Genomic DNA, 21,874 nt, shown 5'->3' with positions numbered 1-21,874 from the left:
AATATGCAACGAGACAGAAGTCCACGCGGTATCTCCTTTAGGAATTAAGTAATTGTTATAATTGAGTAATTGTTTTAGTGAACCTAGAGCCTTTTTTTCCCAGCATCTGAGAAATGTCTCTGTGGTGTTGTTTTTCTTTTGTGAGCTTTGTGCTGCGCTGGTATTTTGTGTTTAATAACGTATGGAGTGAAATGGGAGAATTAGAAAGGATTTTGCTTCTGGCAAGATTATCTACATTATCCACCTTTGGCTGGATGTAACAAGTGTATTTTCTGCAGGTGTCTGTGGGTGCTTTGGGGTTTGTGACAAACTGCTGTGGGATTCGAATGAGGCACAAACCAGCAGGAGTTAGCTGAGGTTGATTTCTTCCTTAGGAAGTTGTAAGAAGGGGAAGGAAAGAGAGGAGAGCAAACTGGCACCCTTTAAACAGGTCCTGCACAACCAAAATCCCAAGGAAATTCACAAAAAAAATGCAAATAGTCATCCATCAGTCTCTCCTCCATGGAGCTGCTACAAGCTTCAAAAAGAGCTTTTTCCGTTTCAGCTGCTTGAGTCTGGTACCTATTGGTGGGTTCCCATTGACTCAATAGTACTTTGCAAGCCAGTGTTGGATACCAAGGTCACTGTATAATATCCATACAACCTATCTCTCATTACAGGTTGATAATAGCTATAATACATAAAATGCAAAAAAGAAACCTATCCAAGCTGTTGGGATGGGTTTTTTTCAGCAACTGGCAAGTTTTTATATGTGACTTCTATACTGAGAACCTCAGTGTTTGATCCCAGCTGGAATCTAGAAGGATGGGGTAACAATGTTGAGCACATCTTTTGCAAACCACAAGAGAGTTTTGGTAAAGGACATGTCAAAGCAGGAAACCAGTATGAAAAAAAAGCCCAACACATTAGCAGATGCTGGCTAAATCTCCCTTTTCCATATTTCTTTGTATATCTATTATAGTTATTACCAAAACTCCCTGAGTTATCCAGTCCCTGGGGTTCAATATGTCTCACATTGCAACTTATCTAAAATGCTTGTATCACACAGGACTGAGAAGTGATGCAGGGTATTAAAGTGACAGAGTGGCCAGCATATAAAATAGTCAAGAATTCCAATAACTTGATGACAGTTGAACTTTATATTTAGAATGTGATTGACAGGTGATGATTGAGTAGTGCTGTGTCCAGTTAGCTCTGATGGACCCAGTAAAACAATGGTGAAAACACTGACAAACTGGTGTCGTTGCTGACCATATTCTGTTCCTGTATGGCGTTTCTGACATGCAATGATCCAAGTGTCATCTTTTGCTCATTTTTTTATGGCTTATTTCTCTTTTTTCTTGTTCTTTTGCCTCTGACAGAAGAAGGGTAAAATGTCACCCTAGGATACTTCTGTGATAGTCCCTATTGTGCTTTTCTTTTTCCTTTGAAAGAATGAAAGCATTTAACAGAACTAAGGTATTACTCAGTGACTGCAATAAGAGATATCCAAAAAACCAGGCTAAGCACCAGTATCAGTGAGTGCAAGTGGGCTTTGATTCTAAACACTCCTTGTGAAGATGAGGGCCATAGGTTAAGCCAAATGAAGATGACAAGAACAACCATATTTTTGCAAAGTCAGTGCCCCCTGTGTTTTTGCACAGTTTGTTTCCTTTCATTGTCAGTGAGGGAATGTTTTTTGTTTTCTGTATTCCTCTGAATTACAGTTGCGATTCAGCTGTTGTATCAATTTGGATTTGGGACAGTAGAAAATTGCACTGCATTAATGCTTATTGGACTTGAACTGAAGACTCATTATTTTGCAGAAGATGGCTTACAGCTTTCATTCATAACCTGGACTGACCTAATTATTGCAATTCTAAGAGAAGCAGTAGTGTAGTTAGAGTCCTAGTTTACATTTGTTTGTTCCTTTTCTGTAGGTCCTCAGCAATGAAGAGATAACGCAGTGCAGCATTTCTCTGGATTACTCTGCCACATATGACAAATCAGAATATCAAAGATATAAATCCTCTGTAAACTTCTGGCCTCACTTCAGCCAGTTTATGCATTATCTGAAATATATTCAGAGCAAACTGCACTGGAAGCTGTTCTTTTGGGTTTCCTATTTGTGCAATGCAAGGTGATGTGAATTTGAATTCACATCCATGATCTCATCAGGTTTGGCACAGGTAATTATATGCAGACATATAACATTTTCCTCTAGAATATGTCTGTGGATGCTCTGCAAACAAAATTGAAGTTTGCCTCTTACAGGTAAGTTTTTTTTTAAACATGGCCCTATGCATATGGACTCTACATTTTGCATGCTTAATTCAGCTATCAAACTTAAACATGTCTTGAGTTCTCCCAGACAAAACCACTTCTCCAAATTGACTCATACTGTGATATTATGTCACAATGTTGAATTTGCTAGCTAGCCAACTGTGCTGTTTAATTAGGGTGCTTTTCCAAAACACCTTCAATAGCATCATTGTGACATACGGGTTGAGATTTAGCCATACGGTCCAAGCACAGAAACAAAGCACACCACTAATTGTCTGAACACATGGAGAGCCACAGCACACAGGCAGTGAGCTCAGATAGGCAGAGATAGGAAGACATGTCCTGTTTTGTAGGAACAGTGTATTTAATTTTTTATATAATATATACATTTACAATGAACAGCAGTGTTTTATTGCTAGAGAGAGGTGTTCAGCATTTAAAATCCATCTGCACTGCTCACTAGTCTACTTGACTTGGGCTATCCTGGCAAATGCAGTGCTGCCTTTGAACTAAGCTCCAAGGCGCTGAAGGAAGGATGGACACATGATAAAGATTTTACTTTGGGCGGGCCTTTTCCAAAGGATGCAGTTTCCTTCTACTTAGAGTTTCAACTGAATGAGTGCTGCCAGGTTGCAAATAATCATTGCCTTTTTCTGTATTCATGGCAGACCAAATCCTACAACCCTTTGCAAAGCACAGTCTGCACGCACTTGTAAACATACCTTGAAAATGGATGGTTTATTCAACAAGGAAAAAATAACCCTCAAGCAGAACATTTCCTTTCCTTCTTTATGCATAGGCAACCATTTATTTTCTTCTAATATGTAAGACCAAGAGACTGCAGTCCAGTTGGTCACTTTGATAGGATAACATAGCGAACAGGTAGTGATGTCAAAAGAGAAGCAGCTGTTACTTCAGTTAAATTAATGATAGTTTTATGAAGAACATGAAGCTGTATGAACCGCTAAGGTACGTAGATCAAAAAACATTAATTCATGTAGGTGCCAGTCTAGTTTCAGGGATAATTTGTGTGCAATACACAACCAGCTTTGAGATTAAGAAAATACGTATTATTTATATGGGTTATGGTTACCAAAGAAGTCTGAAGGTGTTTCAGTGAAACTGTGTGTCAGTAAATGCCTATGAAAATCTTTTCCTGATTTATTAATTTGAAATAGTGTCCAGAGGTATTAGTCAAAGACAAGAGACATTTCTTGTGAAGTATTTCTAGAGCTCCCTGGTAATGATGTTAAGAACAAGTATCTCCTTAACATTACTGATTTTTTACTATGACAACATAAACTGTTCTTCCCCAGACAGAAAGAGTTAATCAGAGTTCTAACATCAAAAAGTTAATCTTATCTCAGAGCTGTTCATTAGACTCCTTCACTTTAAACTTGTATTGGAAAGGGATACGAAGCGCTTGCCGTACCTCTCAAAATAAGACCCTGAGTAAAAATCTGGGATTGCACTTGAGACATTTGTTTTGGAAATCCCTGTGTATTCATCAGGTTTTTCCCTGTTTTAACATTGGTGTCTTTATCTAGACTGAGCAGAAGACAATAAAAACTTCCCAATTTCAAATTCTCCAAATAACTCCCTCTCTTTGTTTTCCCTTTGCTATTAAACACAGACAGAAGTAGCATAGGGGCAAAGAAAGCAATCCAAGCTGGGAAGTTTGGCCTTTCAAGGAAGATTAAGTTTTGTTTACCTGCAAGGCTGCCAACTGTCCCAAGGGCTGTGGGAACCACTGAGACTTGGGGCTAGAAATCTCAAATCCCCTTTTACCAGAAAAAAATAGATGGCATCACATGCAGACTTCACTTGCATGGGAAGTTTGCTCTAGCCTTCAGTCTCCTGGGACAGGCAAGGAAAGGATTTTGCATGTGGCCCTGAGAAACAGAAAGCCCAGCAGGAATGGAGAATCCAGGGACCAAGGATTCCCTCCTGTCCAGGTAAGAAGAAAACTTTTGTTAGCTTTATGAGGAAGTAAACCTTATTTTTCCTTCCTTATTGCCCTGAAGCAGAGAAACCAGGATTTCCCTGCTCTTTTCTTAGGTATTTTTTCAGATAAACAATCCATCTTTCTCCCTTTTGCAATCCCATTAGTGAGCTTCATTTGGCCAAGCAGGAGTTCAAGGGGTGCCATGGGGCTCAGAGGTAGGAAAAGGGTAAGAAATTATTCCAGGAAAAAGAAAGTTAGCAATAGGACTTCATCCAAGGAGTTCCCTGAATTCAGAAAGCATATGGTGTTTGAGTTCTGTAGCAGCTCATCTGAAGGATATCAAAATGAAATTTTTTCCAGGAAAATCTCCATGCCAGCAGTATGGAACTTGAAGGTAGGGTACACTGGATATATTTGACCAGTTAATTACTTGTGATTCAATCTCAGTTTCTTTCAAAAGTAACTAATGTGGAGTACACATGAAACCATATTTGCTTCCTGCCATGGCACGTGCGGGGCAAGTTTTTCCTGCCTCAGTTCCTTCGGCACAGGAATTCTGCAGTTGTCAACAGATGCAGATCGTAACTTCACATTTCAGTCACCTCATTACCCTTCCCCTGCCTTTTCAGTCGATGTGAGCCAGGAAAGCCTTTTTGAATGCAACTAACATTTAAAACATAGCTGGATGTTTCACAAGATTCATAGCTGTGAGCAAGATTTCAGTTCAATTAATAGTAGATGCACTCCCACAGACTTGTTTCCACAACCTAATTCAAATTTTAACCCTGTAATGCTGATGCTGTGGATTTTCTGGTTGATTTTTGTTTTTTTTTCAGTAATGTATTTGTTCAAAGAGAATAGATTTAATCTACGGATCCAAACTGGGATTACTGAAAAGGTCACGCACACTCCCTCAACTCTGCTCATCCTCATAGTCTCTCATTTCTTTTTGACATCAGCAAAGCCTGAATTTGATATTATTTGTTATATTTAGGGCAGATGACCTACCCAGTCAGAATCAGGGATTAGGAATTCATTTTGTAAGGCATTATACAAAAATATAGCAAAAATTTGACCCTGACTCAAACTCTTTGAGTCCACTTGTACGTAATTGTAAAATCTGGACTAGAATCTGAAGAGAACACAGTTGATGCTAGCAGACATCTTTGGATTTTTCCCTTGACAGGACAAGGGGCAATGGGTGCAAGCTGGAGCACAGGAGGTTCCACTTAAATTTGAGGAAAAACTTCTTTACTGTAAGGGTGACTGAACACTGGAACAGGCTGCCCAGAGAGGTTGTGGAGTCTCCTTCTCTGGAGACATTCAAAACCTGCCTGGACGCGTTCCTGTGTGATATGGTCTAGGCAATCCTGCCCCGGCAGGGGGATTGGACTAGATGATCTTTTGAGGTCCCTTCCAATCCCTAACATTCTGTGATTCTGTGATTCTGTGATTTTCATGACTTACTTTTTCTTTCCCCTGCATGAGAGCTTCTGTACACAGAAGCCTTGAGACAGTGGATGGCTCCTTTGCGAATTCTGATATTTTGTACCAAACAAGATTACTCAGGAGCAATAAGAATGACCTCAGCTGTTGTCTGCTGCTAGAAACCTTTTAAATGGATAAGGACATAGAGTCACTCAGTAATCACAAGGAGGGAAGACCACATGGCTTAAAGTGACTGGTTAATAATAAATTCCTGCTGTGAAAATTTTTGTCCTAGCTATACGGTATGTGTGCAAAAATGAAAAGAGTATGTAAAAAAAAAAAAATCAACATTTCTTCATAAATGGAAAAAATAAAAGTTCGTTCAAAAATGAATAACTTAGCCAGCATGGTATGAAATCCCACTGTTTTAAAATAATACCTACTTTAATTGTATCAATCTTTTAAAATAATTAAGAGTGTGAGAATAATCAGTTTTTCTTTCATTGTAGAGCTTTTTGTGTGTATTGTGAAAACATTTTTTATCTGGTTTTCTTCCACAGCTTCAACTTTAAAGGTCATCTTATTTTACCAAGATATCATTTTGTGGCAGCTTTTTTAGTATTCTCAGTGGTACAAACAGCATGCAGTGGCTGATCTTTCTTCAGAAGCAGTAAAGGAAGTAAGTGGTGTACACATACACCCTAAAAATAATGGATATTCCTTTTGCATTTTAATTTAGCACTAATTAGCTGGTATTTTTTGCATATGTATTTAGAACACAAGGAATGGCTCTGGCCTTGTGAGAAGATTTTGTCACTGAGTTTCAGGAAATAAAACAACTCTCTCAAGCTCAGAAAAAGAGGACAACTGATTGTAATAAAAGCTGCAAGAAATGAAATTGTGATTTTAAAATTCAGTGTTGTAGAGAATGACAATCAGACTGAAACATCTCTGAGATGTTAAAGAGACCAGATTACCCCTTGATAGCTGCATACATGAAAAGACAACACAGAAACCAAATAAAAAAAATACTGAAATGTTCTGAACTACTGGAGACAAATCACCCTTTGAGAAAAGGAAGGCAGCACTTCTTCATGTTCTCAATGGCTGCCCACTTGCCGTTGATGGAACTGGTGGCTGCAGAGCAGCACACACTTGGCAGTATTTCGAAAGGACATTGGTGCGAGGTCTTCTGCGTAAGCAGTAACAGATCTTAGGTTTCTCAGCAGTACTTCCAGCTGTGAAACTTTTTCTTTTTTCCTTCTTCAAATTTGCCTGCAACAGCATTGTCCCTGCTTATAGCCAATTCTTTCCATCCAATACCAATAGAATTGGCTGCAAGAAGGAGCAAGGCTGAGAAGAGAATCAAGGCATACTGCACTGCCTGTTAGTTGTTCTCTTACCTTCAAAGAGGCAAACCTGGGAGTAAATGCTTTACAGCACTGGAAAAGTTACCAAAGCAATACTATGGAGATTACACCATCATTACAGATCCTCTGTTGGACCTGGCTTTTGAAGAAAGGATAGTGGAACTGAATAGAGACTGTGGAAATATTGAGTCGGTTCCCAATGCCAGCAAGGGCTGTGATTCACAGGGAAAAAACTCAGCCTCTCTCTATGCAGTTCCCTGTGCATAAAACACATAAAACTCTTTAGAGGAGGAGTGACCTCCCATGATTTTTCATTTTGTTTTGTTTTTCCTAAGGGAGAATGTCACTTGGATGAGCCCCTATTATGATAGCAATATAAAATAGTTTGCTCCAGAGCAGTGCATAGACCCAGGTCCTTGTGTTTCCTTGTCCTTAAGACAGTTTGAACATTTTACTTTTCTTCAACAGATGTTTTTTGTTTGAGATGAAGCCATTTGTTTAATGTTTAAGAGTATTTCATATTCTCTGTTTTCTCCCCAGAAAATCTCTCAATAAGAGTCATGATATAAAAATGGTTTGTAAATGGAACACAGGCCTGGATCAATACCCTTCTTCTTGCTGCAGGGATAGCATAGTAACTGAAAGATGCTCTCATAATTGTTATGAGGACAGAGGATTGTTTCATTTATGCAAGTGAAATATGTTAAGTCATCTGATGATATGAGTTGACTGTGAGCTTTCTGTACTTGTGGCAAATGTCAATATTCCTAAAGCATCTTACAGTCAGCAGTTTCAGAGGACAGATTATTTGCATAATAGCCTCCACAAATCCAGTGACACGTAAATCTGCTGCTCCCTAACTTCCAGCACTGGCCTTTCCAAATCCAAAGTTAAATGGATTCTACTCCAAGAGCTGAATCGTCACCTAAACTGCAGCACTTGAGAGATTTGCTGTTACCGAGGAAATTGGTCTCCTACATATTTCTGTTGAGTAACTTCCCAAGAACCTATCTTCAGTGCATGGTAATACAGTATATTGCAATGTTGTAGCTTCTGGGTAGTCTAATAGACATGTAATCTTATTTTAGCAGAAAGCCGGATGCTCGTAGACTTACTCGTACAGAGCAGTAATTTGCTGTACAAATAGTCCCTCTGAAATCAATAGGAAACCTTGTGCAGGTATTGTTTAGTATATTAAAGTATATTCACACCTCATTGGCTTATACCAATGACTTCAGCAGAGTTATTTCTTGACTTCTATTACAGTAAAGCTCAGGCCTTTTTCTGGTGGGCAACATATGGAATAGAAAAATGTGAAAATTGCATTTGAGCGTGGAGACTTTCCAATACATTTCAGGCCTCCTTAGCCCATGTTCATGAAATCCTGGCTGTTCAAAGGCTCTTATTCACAATGACTTAATTCTATAATTATTCATACTTGCAGTGAACTCCTTGGTACATACAGCACCACTCCTGCTCTCCCATAATGAGCTGTTGGTCGATTTTTGTCTCAGATCATTTCGGATAGGAGAGAAAAAAATGGGTAAACAATGTATATTTCTTAGTGTAACCATGTTCTTTTCTTAGACTGTGCTGCCTATCTCCTGCTTCCCTGAGCACACTGAAAACCAGCAGGAGACACTAGTTCCCCTGCCTGTGCCCTCGCCAGCTTCGTTTTGATCTTCCATAATTGCTTTTTTTCTCCCTGAAACTTCTACAGATTTATGGATATGGGGTACACTTTGCTGCTGAACAAGACTGAAGTAGGCATCTCTGCAAAACATCTCTACAACTTGTCACTGGCTTTCATTTGCGGTAGATGATGAAAACCGGGGCAGTGACAAGTATTTACCTTGGCAGGTGGAGTGAAGACCACCCTTCGCTCTGTTGTTTCTCTTGCACTCCGCACAGGAGCTGCTAATGTGAGTGACTTTTCTTTAGCATAGCTATCGTACTGTGCCACACATTTGTCATGTTCAAATGTTATCACAAGTACCATTCTTGCCATACTTGGCCTATCCACTCATATCAAAGATGCTTTTCAACACAGATCTGCAAACAATCTCAAATGGGACCTTTCCCTGACCTGTGACAAGCAAGTGCACATCTTGCCTATTGCGTGCTGGGACTTGCAATTGCCTGGGGTGCGATGCTTCAGGATCACCTTGGCCTATCAAGAAGGCCATTCCCCAGCCGTTTTGCTCTGATAAGCAAGGCCAGGGACCCTGTACAGCAGTCTGGCTGTTTGTAGATGCACTGCATGGACTCAAACCCATGTGTACGCTCAGCTCTCACCCAGATAAAATAGCCTGTGATGAATTCTACAGTAAAAGCAGTAAAGAGAAGCAGTGTGAATAGGTTTGGAGGACCAGATCAAATAACTAGAGAGCACTTGAAGCACTCTGTCAAGAAAAGGCAGTCATGCATGAGTTTCAGAAGGCTCACTGGTCTGTCTGTCGCTCTTTGTAGCAAACCACTCTCCCACAATGAGCACTCTGCAGGCAAAAGATGCCAAAGCAGGTCAGGTGCCAAAATCAACCCCCTGCTCTCTTTGTTCAGTTTGCCAGATACAGCTAAATAATGAACTGCATTCATTTAGTACAGTCTCTCTTATCTTGTGTTTGATTTGATGTAATAGATGTACTATAGACAAAATAGGTGCAAATAGTACTTCATTGTAATCCAACAGTACGTAGAACTCAAAATAATACACTAATAATGAAAGCAGCTTCAGTCACGTACAGATTCAAACCCAGTTAAGGAAAATACTTATAAATCTCCTTTTACTTGCATTGGTATGTATATTTTACCCTTATTTATTAGGTAAGACCCACACTTGTTTGAACTATCTATTTGTTGTGACTTAGTTCCTTTGCCATAGCCTCAGAGTCTTTATAGAAAGAACTATTGGACTCTCAGTCAAGAAAAGAACACATTAGGATTTTTGCAGCCCCAGTAAGTGAAACAATAGTAACTCTCACTCTGTCCCCCCAGCATATATTACCACCTAACATTCATAAATGTGAATGAAGGAGTTTCACCACATACTGTACAGCAAATGACACTGTGATTTTTTTCTGCCAAAATACGTGCAACAGAGAAACAGAAAGAAATATTTTAAGGACGATATAAAGAAGCAGGAAAACTTAGGACACAACCTGAATAAATAGTGGCATTGTGGTCTTGCTGAAAGCCTAAATGGAGAGTTTTTTTTGGCTGAGTCACTGGCTCAGGGAGGCTTGGTGTTATATGTAAGAGTACTTTCTCATATTACTTGATTTCTGTGTTAAGAATTAGGATTTTATGTTATTTTCAGATAACAGAACTACATCAAAGATACCTGACTCTATAATAATTTTTTTTCTTCTTAAGGAAACAGCAAAGTTTTGTCTAACCTTTAGGGGCAAAAAGAAGCAATGTTATTGAATACCTCACCATATCAATTTCCTGTTTTGTTTGATGGGATGACTATGATTTACAGGATTTCTTTATGAGACCCAATTAAATATAGAATTTATAATATTCATGCAGTTTCTGTGCCAAATATACATAGTGCTGATACAGCAGGGATCTCAAAATATCAACCACCTGCTTGGAAGGAACAGAATTATGAATACATCTCCTTAAACAATAATTCATCATACTCAGAAGCCTAAAGTTAAGCTGCTCTAGAGCCAACACAGCTGCTTTATCGTCTTATTTGGGGGATACTGCTGACTTACAATGCTGGATATCATTCTTGTAACTCATTACTAAGACTGAATTCAAGGATTTAGAAGCCCAGGAAGCAGCACTGACTTTGGCATGAAGGATCCTGGCTTTCAGAGGGGAATCCAGAGTTGTGAATGGCGTGTCCATTCTTCTCATACAATGCACCAGGAAACCGAATCAGTGAGACCAGGGAACCATCCAAAGTTAATGCATTCACAGTGCATGTGGGAAACTGGGAGAACTTTTGCACATCTCACTGAGGATTGTAGGGAAATCCTCTCCTCAAGGATCCTCATCCTCGAACACCTACCTACCCCAAAAAGATGGTTATGGAGTAGAGTCTTCCCTAACTGAGGTCAGCTGACGTACTAGCTCAAGAGTCAAGAAGACACCTTTTTCCCTGAGGAAGGCTGCTCTACTCAAAAATAATGAAATTAATTTTGCTCCACATGACTTCCTCATGAGAGGACTTTAATCTCACATATATGATTTTTTTTTCCAGACAGGCTAGCACTATAGAAGTGAGGCAGGCTGAAAGCACTCACAGCTGAGCTTGGAGGACTTGCATACAGTCTAGGGATATATATGTGTGTAGCAAAAATGAAATCTCAGGACCTGAGTGGGATTCTGGGGGATAAAAAAATAGCACCACAGTATGATAGTGGCTTTAAGTCCATTTTTCACTGCATGGAAGCCGAATACTGCTATGCTCATTCCAGACAGGTGTTAGTCTAACTGGTCCTTTATAACTTTTTTATGACTCTTTTATAGCTTCCCTTAGCACCCAGGTTCACTGATTAAGTATCCTTCATTAGGAAGCTTTTCCAAATCTCTAATTTGAACCTTTGCTGTGTGTGGAGCCAGGCAGTGTTCTTGCCCCTTTGGTGACCAGGACAATATTTCAGAAGCACCTTCTTTGCAGACTTTTTGAGAATTAGAAGACTATTATCATGTCTTTTATTTTAAAGCGCTACAAATTCACCACTTTCAGTTTTATCTTTATGAAAAGGAAATTTTTCTTAACTCCTTTATAATGACTGTTGCTCTCTGGAACCAGGGATACTTTAGCCCTTTCTGTCCCTTTCTCACCAACTAAATATATTTCAGGATGATGGCTTCTGTGAAGTGGGCATCGAAAGCTCTCTTAGTCAATAACTGGGGTGTCATGATGCCTAATGAATGTTGCTAAACTGTTCAGGCATACTGGGATGAAAGCCTCTCAAGGAATTTAAAGTAGTCAAAGTATGAGGAAGTATAACACTGCAAATACAATCTGTTGAGAAATACCAATCCTATCAGTAGTATCCGTGCTTTAATACAGCTGCTTATAGCAAAAATTAAAAAAAACACCAACAAAACACAGTCCTGCTTATTTTACCTCTAGCAGGCTTGCCTTGTTACTCAGTCTTCAAGTCTTCCTCCTTGGAGCATGTTCGTGACCAAGAGCTTTTCCAGCCAAGTGATGGATTTGTAGGGCCAGCTCTGAAAGACATCTTTGAGGGGATGATTGCTAGCCAGCCTTTAAAGACCACTCCGGACCAAATAGATCAGATCTGTTTATATTAAAGAAAATCTGTGCCATTGTGAAGGCAGCAACCGCTCTCTTATCTTCACAGAATCATCAGGTTGGAAGAGACCTCTGTGATCATTGAGTCCAACCATTGCCCTGACACCACCATGTCAACTAGACCATGGCACTAAGTGCCATGTCCAGTCTTTTTTTAAACACATCCAGAGATGGTGACTCCTTCAGGAAATAACCTTTAGGGTTCTAACAAATAGGGACAAGGAAGAGTCTTTTCATCCAGACTGTTGTTGCCTAAGTGCCAAAATAGACCGAGGGCTGTTTTCAGAAACAAAATGCACAATGGACTTGGGATGGGGTGAGAACACAGCAAGAAAACTTCAGATTTATTTGAGATTACAAGAAGATTTGCTTATCTCATCCAAAAACCTCTTATAATCAGCATTTTCATCTCATCTACTGTCTCATTTTACCTTTTGCTCCCAAATAGTGCTGGAGGCTTGGTTCTAGGATGGCTCTCTTCAACATCCACAACGGCTGCCTTCCCTATTTGACTGAAGCTCCATTTCAGTGATGCAGAAAATTAATTAGGGCATTTAATTTCCTTCGTATGTAGACCTAAATACTGTTTTTAAGGCTGCAAATATGGTAACTCTGTGAACAAAATTAGAATCCTTTTGCATGATTTCTGAAGCTGATAGCAAAAACAACCATGAAGGAATCTCGACACAGAATACCCTGTCTTAACCATACTGGAAAAAATTTCTGTGTACCAATTAGAGAGATTACATTGCTCAAAGTGATGCAGAGAACTAAATAATCAGACAAATATACTAACCAGATGTCACTTTATCAGACAAGAGGAAGGAGTATTCCATAGCGAATGGAAGACAGTCTGTGGGATGCCCATTGGCTTACACATAAATTTCCTTTTATTCTCATAATTGCTTCTTCTGTGGCCTTTCCTCCAGTCTGCTCATGAGTAGCATGAATACCTCCACTGCGCTCGGTGGAAAGAGCTCCTATTTGCGTAATGATGAGTCGTTCAGCTGGGCCGGTGGCCATGGGCACCAAGGAGGCGGTGGCTGTGCACAGGTTTATTGACCCTAGGTCCAGGGTGCCAGCGCTCACCTCTTCTGCTCTGCCAATGCACCGTAAGGAAATATTAAAGTGTCAGTAGGGAAAAGATAGATTCATGTCTTCAGCTTCAGTCATTACAAATATCTACAGGGCCTGTCATGGCAAAACTGACACACCACTAAAGACATAGAAAGAAATAAGGCCAAAAAAAAGAGATTAATAAGAAGATGACTAGGTATCATCACCTGTGCTCAGAGGTTGTTGTTCAACAGCCTTTGGAAATATTAGCCATGTTCGGGTTTTTAGAAGTCATATATTTCACCAGATGAAAACCTTTGTGATATTAGTACCCCACTACTGAAAAATAGTTGTTTCCACCCATATCTAATAAATATATGTTTGAGGCTCAAGTCAATCTAATGTGAATTCATGCTCAACTGTGCGTGTGATGTTTGTATATAAACATCCTTTTCACATTGTACAATACCACCCTGTTGTTATTGTGTCTTTCCTCAGCCTTAGTTGTGTATCTTTATGATATTTTCATCTCCGTGGCTGATTAGATAACTTTAAAAGCCTGCACTAAAATCCACTGTCTTTAAATTGCGCTAAAGATGTCAAAGCATATCTATGTAGAGTCCAGTTAAATTACTTTGATTGAGCTAAGGCACCTTTTTTCCCAAAACAGCCCAAAAGGTTTTCCCCATGTATTGTTAGCACGGTTAAAATAAAGAACCAAACAAAAGCCAGCCCCAGACCCTGCTCACCTGGAAGTCCTCTGTATAATCCTGGCTGGGAATTATTTCAGCCATGTATTGGGACACAAGTTTTGCACTGCAACCAGTTCAAGGTAGAGCACAAAAGAAAAATGCATCCCTGCTCAAAAGTCCAACCTAGAGCCCCTTTCTGCTGAACTTTAAATGCATGCTGAATGTTCCCCAATTATTGTAGCTGTTACTTTGTCCTTGTCTGGTTCAAGACATGGGAACGAATCTCAGCCCATTTGAATCGTAACAGCTGCAATGACTTCAATAGAGTGATGAGTGTTTATTCCAGCAGGAAGTCTCACCCAAATTCTTTCCTAACTGTAAGATCACTCTTACTGCTAAAAAGGATATTCCATATTGCATTATGCTAATGTAGTGGCATGTTTTCAGCAATTACAATTCAGTAATAATTCGTCAACAGCACCATGGTGACAGCGATGACCACGATCCCCTAACTCAGCCTTGTAGCATATCTAGTAATTGTTATTGCATTTTGAAGTCCTCCATAAGTACTTTTTCTTAGTGGCCACAGAATTAACAGATCTGTTAAGCTCCATAAATAAGAATTGTATTCTCAAAAAGGTGAAATATTAGTTAGAGAAGAATCTATCTGGGGACAGCTTAGTGTGGATACTTTCTTTAATCATAAAGAACTTTTAAATAAGAAAAGGCTAAGTAGGGGAAAAAGACATCTCTTTTTACTGTGCCTTTATATTATTTTTATTAAATATCTAAAAAAAAAACCCCAACCAACCCCAGACAAACAACCATTTGTATCAAGCCACATGCCATACTATGGCAATGGAGGATTAAGCAAAGAAGCAGTTTTAAAACTTAAAAAGTATGGGTTTCATTTGGTAGGTGGAAGGTTCCCATCGAACGTCCTTGGTGTTCAAATCACCTTGTATTTCCATAACCCGTTTTTGTGCTCCCCAGCCAGTCCATGCTGGTTCCCGCTGCTGGAGCTCTTGGCTCTCCGCTATCCCCTGCCTGGTAATGGATCTTCTCCTTGTTTTGTGCAAAGGCAGGTTAAGCAGAGGGGTAAGAGTTGAGAAAAAAAAAAAATGTGTGTCTGTGCAGTAAACACAGCCTGTGGACACCAGTTTCTCTCAGCATTGAGTAGCAATTATTTCTGTGTAATAGGCAGTCACCCGATGACCCTCTCCTTCAGCATGCAATGCTTTTACTGTCAAGTGTTAATCCCTTTGTTAGCTAGTCAGCTGCACATTCATTTAGGAGGGCTAATGACTTACACTGGTCCTTCTCTGCATGATTTCAACAGACATGTAATTAGAGGTGAATGGAGTCTTCAGAGGTATGGCAACCACGAAAGCCGGGGGCAAAGTCAAAGTATTTGTCTAATTTTGCAATCAGCTGTTTCAATGAATGAAACCATGTGGTCAGCTGCACACAGAGGAAAAGAAAGTAGGAAAGGAGCAGCCGAAAATTCAGCCTTGAAAAATAAATAAATTAAAAAAATTGGATTCCCTGGCACTCACAAAGCTCCAAGATGAAAAGGAACATGTTTCAAAATATTTTTGGTTGGTGTGCCAGAGAGTACATTGTAAGAGAAATGGCAGCGAGGAACCTGTTCTCACACAGATTGAAAAAGTATCTAAAGGTGAAAAGCTTTGTTTTAAAGTGCTTGAGATTCTTAATCATTAGCAGAATAAGTGTGAGAGCTGGAAAGAGATAGAAAAATATGTGAAGGTGAACTGAAGAACTTTTCATGTGCCACAGCACTGGCTTAAAGGTTTGAGCTCCTTTTATGAAAGCTGACGATGTCTGCAACACATCAGGAAATATCCTGCAGCTCTTACACCAGGTGAATATGTCCTTTTGAAGTCCAAGAGATTTTTGCATATGTATTAATATCACAGGGTGAAGTAGAAAAGTATAATAGGGAGCCATAGTCCTGATTGATAGACTTTTAGTTTGGGTATGTTTTGTTTTGTTTTGTTTTGTTTTAAAAAAAAAAAACCAACTCTCATCTCTGATTTCTGTGTTTGGCCAAGCTACAGAGAAGGGTCCATTTTGCTTCAAGCTGTCACTCCCTTTCCACCACGCAGGGGTTTGCGGATGAGGCTGGATCCCAGCAAGGAGGGTTGGCTGCCGGCCGGCCACTTACTTATGTTGCTTTTGGCACTGCGACACAGCGGGTGTTTTTTTAAAGCTCCTCTTATGTTTTTCACCTCTTCATCACTGGTTTCTCTGTATGCTGTGTGTCCATCCCTGATGCACCATCTCACTGCAGCACAACCCTCAGACAGGTTTGTTTTTTTTCTCTTGTCCATTTTGGAGCATGGAGTCTCCTTTCTTCATATAGATTATGCAAAGGTGCATTCTTGAATGATAAGGTGTTTGCATTAAATAACACCTACTCCTATTCTCTCAGTTACACAGTAGCCAATCAGAGTGATATTTTTTATGAATTAAAATAATACACTTTCGCTAGCTCTTTGAATTCAGGAGCATAATTTCATTAAAAATAAAAAAAGAGAATAATAATTAATTAATAAGTATTTTAATTCAGTCTGGGCTTATAAGCTAATATCTCTCACACAGTTGTCTAACACAATCATAGACATAATTTCATTCTTAATGAAATATAAATGAAGAAACTGAATGGCAAGCTCCAAAGAAATCTCCCTATCAGTCAGTTGCTTCTAACCCTTCCACCTTTCCTGGGTGCGTCAGTTAGCTATATTATTTGAAATGCAGCTTGTGTTTTGAAAAAGATTTGATCTGAAGACTGCAAGCAGCAGGTAATCCATTATGTCCTTAAGGAAGTAGGTCTGATGGTGAATTGCCATCATGATGATTCAAACTGGGTGTCTTATCACTAATACAAGGCCATTTTATTTTCCCATTCTTAGCCCCAGTAGCCCTTGTAACGTGGCAGGACAGGTCTCCAATGACAGTGTGATCCAACCAGCCTCAGATGAGCTGGCAGACTCTGGGCTTCAGTTTCCCCACCTCAGCAGAGGTGTCCCCTGCTTCACATCTGACTGCCTGGGCTCAACATTCCAGATTTTTGTGAGAACTGCCTCTTAAGTGAGCCCAGTACAGCCTGTCTTACACCCCTGCAGCAGCTACGTCCCATGTTAACTGCAGTGAGAACACACATCCATGAATGTCTCTATTTATTTTCATTGCAGCCTATTTCCCATCATGCTGGCAGAGACAGAATGTTTTGCTGTTGGTCACCTCGGGTAAGATAACTATGAGCAGCTAATGAGGATATTTGATTTTTTGAGTGATTTGGGATCTGCTGATACTCAAACGCAGTAAATGTACACTTCTGGCTTCTTTTTTTAATTTATCATCTTTATCACTAATACCGCTATTCACTTTTTGAATTATAACAGTAATTTCTCTCACATTGTGACTAGCTGGCTAGCAATACGCAGCGGTGTCATTGTGAAAAACCTTGTGTGCAATTGTGTGGTTTGCAGCTACAAATAGGTAAAACTGTAAAATACTTGGTCACTGATTTCTCATGTACCTATTCCAAGAGCTTCAGCGGTGCCTATCCTCAGTGTGAGCCCACGGAGTGGGAGGGAGAAGGAAAATTAATCCCTTTTGATTGGCACTGTAATGATCCTGACAGGGGATGGGTGCAGAAATCCACCAAACTAAGCAGTGCTTGCTGTGGCTCAGGTCTGTGCAGTATACATACATTTTAATTGGCTGGGGCTGGGATATAATTGAATCAAAGTTTGTTGGAAACTTAGCCCAGACTCGCTGAAAGTTTCATGCAACTCGAAACCAGGCAGTTTTGCTTGGTTTAGGTTTAATTATGAATGGTTCACTCAGCCTCAGTAATGACTCATATTCATTAACTATCCTATATATGAGATGTGACAAAAGTGTAGTTCAAATACACAAAGCATAATTATTTAATGATGAAGTAAAGTTGATTAGGAAGCCTTTAAGCTATTACACTCTTAGTAGGGTATTTTGCAGTCACTGAATAAATGAACATAATTTAATTCTTAAAAGCTATATAGCTCCTGCTGCTTTTGAAAATTATAAGTAGCAAACAAGTTAGGTTTTTCCCATTGCAGAATTCCATATGCTACAACAAAGAGCATACAGAATTCAATGCATTGCCAATAAGAACAGGGAAAACTATTCTTAGTGACTATCCAGGCTAAAAACGATAGGACTCACATATCCAGTAACAATCATGAACCTGACAAATCAAGCTTGTAAGTCTGTGGTGTGATCTGAAAACCTAACAAGCTTCCAAAAAGGATCTCTGGTTTAAAAATACATTCTTTCGTTCCTGATTCTTTTTTTTTTTTTCCATGAGACGTGCAAGACTGAACAGCATGAGAACAGCATGAGAACGGCTGTGCCATTGAAAGGATATATTTATATATTATGTAGCTGTGCTCCAATTATGAAATTGATCCATGGCTAAAAATCCCTTAAGGGTGGCTATTAATGAGATTGCCTGCTCTGAGTGCATCCAGTAATAAGATTAGGTATGCATTTATCCTGAGCAGAGATAAACCAATGACAAGTTCATGCCAAGATAAGACAGTTTTGAAAGGCAATTAAACATGGGACATAATGTGCGTACATATGTCTGTGGGAGGTTGTAGGATGGAAAGTTGGTTTTCATCTGCAGAAGTGCTTCTGAGTGTAACAAGGAGAAACAGGCTTTTCACAGAGGTGAGATTAAACTTGAGCTTAAAAATCAAAATATTTGAATTTGTAATTTACAAATCAGATTTACAAAATGTGCAGCCTGGCCTTTTTGGCTTTTTCTCCACTTACGGAAGGCTTGAAAACACCCTTGACAATTACCAGCTGCCCTGTGAGACAAGACTCAATCACCGTACTTGGATTTATATCACACTGGTGTTCAGAGAATGTAGCACCTTAACAACACCCAGGCTCCTACATAGCCTCTCACACTGCCTCACTTAGGCAAACCAGACAGTGATGCTCTGAGAGAAAAGACGTCAAGTATTTCTTGCACGATTTGCTGTAGAAATACCCGCACCATAGTTGTGGCATCATGTGTGGGCCACAAAATCTTGCACCAGGGATTAAACCTAGACAGGTCGGGTAGTGCTGGAGGACCAGCCAGAACAGCACAGAGCTCAGCACGTGCAGAGATGCATACAAAGCCAATGGTTCTCACCACTCTGCAGCAAGAGCATTTCTGTCCCCATCTCATGGCCATTGTAACTGCTTAGTTACTCATCGCTCTCCTACAAGACAGCTGAAATCTCTTCTAAAATCTTCTCTTATTTTTACAATGCTGGGAAACATTTATCCTTTTTACGCTGTTATTACTGCTGTTGCTCAGGACATTGTCTGTAGCATCTCCAATAATTGATGTATGCAGGGTGCAGAGAGGCCAGAACCCCTCCAGAAGCAGAATCCTCTCTTGTACATAAGCAACTCAAGCTCAAGTCAAATTTTGAATTACTGAACTGATTAAATAGACCTTAAAATCCTGCCTCTGCTTGCCACATTTCATGTATCTGAACCAGAGCCAATTAGTCAGAGCCTGTGCTTGTGCAGCTGAAACCCCTGGGTGTTGCTCTGGAGATTACCAGGCATCAGGTAAAAATGTGAAGGGGGAGGACAATTATAACCCAATTTCCGGAGTAGTCTCTGGGGAGATAATGGACAACGACTGGAGCATAAAGGGTGGGAACGAAGGTAAATAATGGCATGATTTGTGCCCCCTTTGTTTTTTGCCCGATCAGCTCAAGGTCGCCCTGCTAGCGCAAATGAGAGCAGCCTGGAGGCTTCTGTAAACCACATCAGTGGGCAAAATCTTTAAACAGAAAGGTATGAAGAGAGAGGGGAGCACTTCCAATAACGATCATGAGCGCCTGTCCCAGGACATTTGGAAGAATTCTTAAAAGCAAGAAGAACAATAATTTGTAATAACAGAGTATCTTCAAAAAAAACTATACTCCAGAAATATCAGCGTTTCAATGATGTGTGAAAGTAAAGGAAATTGAGTTGCATAGGAAATTCCCTTCCTCATTTTTGAAAATATGAAAACCTTCTGTTCAACTGTCAAATAACCAAATTTCTTAAATTAAGAAATTTGGATATTGGACATCTCATCTAGGTGCGATTGAAAGGAATAAACAGACTTTCACTATATATTTACAGACTCCGAAGGGATGGTTGTAAGTTTTTAAAATATCCACTAAATGAGTATTCTGGCTGTCAAGTGGTGAGTGTATAAAGAGTATGCAGAAAATGTGAGTGGGGAACTCTTGAATGTAGCTATGTACTTTCAGGAGCCTTCTGTTAAGAAGTTGCAAAAAACATATGGTATCTATTAATAAATATATTTAGCATTTTTCTTCCTAATTTATTCACAGGTAATTATTTGCTTAACTTATTCAAAGTAGCCCAGAATACAGTTCTTATCTGCTGCAGAAAGCTGTTGTATTTCCACCTCTAAAGTAAAACACCAGGATCCTTTCTCCAGCCCATCTCATTTGAGAGAAGCTGTGCATATGGCCAAGCAAAGCCGCCCTACTCCTAGCTCAAAAATAATTCATAGGCCTGCCTTTCTGTTAAAAAATCTTATTACAAAGTACTATGAAATTCAGTAATTCAGTAAGAAATATTGGATTTAGCTGCTCCTCCCATTAGGCTGCCTGTTCCCTGCCAGGACAGCTGGTTCTTCCAAAATCTGTCCTTTGTGTCACACACAGACACACAGGGCTCAGCAGTGACATAAATCCACATAACAGATATTTTGAATCATCAGCTTTGTTTTGCCTCTTGGAGTGCCTCCTTCAGAATTTTAAAAAAAAATCAGGTCTCTTCTAAATTAGCATTAAAGATTTACTAGTTGGTTGCAAGATCTCTGGGCTCTTTTTGAAAACTCTGATACTTTTCCTTTTCTTTCTCTGTCCTTCCTTCACTGCTCCCTCCTGTAATCAGGATCCCAAAGTGTGTGCTTTCTGATGAGGATTAAGCCATGACCCATGCATGATTGCAGGAAATAAGCCTTTAAAATATGCCTAAGTGCTCTGCTTGTTTGAAGTTACTGATCCTTAAAATAGATGTCTGAAAAAAAATGTGTAATTTCAAATGTTTCTGCAGATATTGTTCCAGTATGTGTAACAAGGAGACATATCAGGCCAAGTTACATCAGTTATGCTCCATTATATCATGAACTGAGCCAAATGAATCAAACTACACAGTAATACTTCAGATGAAAATGCAAGCCTTGTACAGTTTCTTTCCGTAGTTACCACTTACAAAGCATTAAAATATTCAGCTTGATTCTGAGGGTTTATTTTAGCTATTTACCAGAAATATTTTCATTATAGAAAGCATTTCATGTTTTGTAAGAAAGGATGAATAATTGTTCCCTGTTTATGTTCTCAATCATGAATGATTTGAGAGCCCAGTAGGCTATCCTCCACCACCAATGGGTTCAACGTTTGTTCAGCTCACCTCATATGGACATTTCTTCCTTCCAGGCCCCTCTTGTTTACCTGCTCTCCATCCTTTCTTGGTCCTATCTAGCCTTTTTCAGACAAGATGATCACAAGTAGGGTTTACGAGCTGGTACACCACAGATTGATATAATCAAAATTTAATATGCCAGTATTTTATTCTTCAGCACTTTCCGCATCATTCCTAGCATTTTTCCCCTGGCTGATCACCTCTGAGCTTTGAGTGGCTTTTACAAGAACTATATGCAATAACTCAGAGATCTGTTTCCTAAATAAGGTTGTATAGTGCGGCCATGTAGACTAAGAAATCAGCCACACCAGCACAGGAACAT

The sequence above is a fragment of the Nyctibius grandis genome, chromosome Z (genome assembly GCF_013368605.1).
Source record: "Nyctibius grandis isolate bNycGra1 chromosome Z, bNycGra1.pri, whole genome shotgun sequence".
Taxonomy (NCBI): domain Eukaryota; kingdom Metazoa; phylum Chordata; class Aves; order Nyctibiiformes; family Nyctibiidae; genus Nyctibius; species Nyctibius grandis.
The sequence above is the reverse complement of the archived record's forward strand: the minus strand, read 5'-3'. Positions refer to the sequence as shown.